Source organism: Thamnophis sirtalis, unplaced genomic scaffold (genome assembly GCF_051295495.1).
Source record: "Thamnophis sirtalis isolate CommonGarterSnake01/CBP01778 unplaced genomic scaffold, rThaSir2_p1.2 scaffold_5, whole genome shotgun sequence".
NCBI classification, from domain to species: domain Eukaryota; kingdom Metazoa; phylum Chordata; class Lepidosauria; order Squamata; family Natricidae; genus Thamnophis; species Thamnophis sirtalis.
In genome coordinates this window covers 93,330,265-93,331,120 of record NW_028261385.1, presented here as the reverse complement: position 1 = coordinate 93,331,120, position 856 = coordinate 93,330,265, and the positions used below count along the sequence as shown (strand labels likewise).

The following is an 856-nucleotide window of genomic DNA, read 5'->3' as shown; positions in this document are numbered from 1 at the left end:
TGGAAACAAAAGAACTTATGTTCTTTTCTTTAATTAAGTTAGTCAGTTTTGCCATTTCCAAGGTGAGAGCCAAGGTGGCGCGGTGGTTAAATGCAGCACTGCAGGCTACTGCTAGATCAGCAGGTCAGCGGTTCAAATCTCACCGGCTCAGGGTTGACTCAGCCTTCCATCCTTCCGAGGTGGGTAAAATGAGGACCCAGATTGTTGGGGGCAATATGCTGACTCTCTGTAAACCGCTTAGAGAGGCCTGAAAGGCCTATGAAGCGGTATATAAGTCTACTGCTATTGCTATTTCCGCCAACTCCATCAACTTCTCCATGATAGGAATTGAAGTTTCCTTCCAGTTTAGGGCATACAATAGTCTTGCTGCTATCAACATCTATAGTAACAAAGTTCCAAATTTTTTCTCCAGTTCTTTTTCATTAAACCTAAGAGGAAAAGTTCTGGTTTCATTTTTATCTCCATTTTCAGAATTTTCTGTATTAAAATATGCGTGCTCGCTTTGGCAGCACGTATACTAAAATTGGAATGCCACAGAGAAGATTAGCATGGACAAAGGTCTACTTTCTCAGCCCTGAAAAGACACTATTTATGTGCGTGTCATACTCTTTTATCAGATATCATTTCCATGTAACTGTAACTGATAGTAACTAATTTTAAGCTGTTTGTTTAAAGAAGTACCATATTTTTGGAGTATAAGACGCACCTTTTACATTGAATACAGCATTTTTTGCCTCCCGAAACCTGGCCCCTTCACCAAAATGGCCATGCATAGCCTTTAGGAGCCTTGCAGAGTACTCCTGGGTGCTGGGGAGGGCAAAAATGACCAAAAAACGGGCTGTTTTTTGCTCAATTT

The 856-nt window shown here is 41.1% G+C and overlaps 1 pseudogene; it reads left to right on the top strand.

Annotated features, from left to right (window-relative positions):
* The first annotated feature begins 493 nt into the window (after nucleotides 1–493).
* On the top strand, nucleotides 494–594 carry LOC148045472 (U6 spliceosomal RNA; annotated as a pseudogene).
* Nucleotides 595–856: the final 262 nt, after the last annotated feature.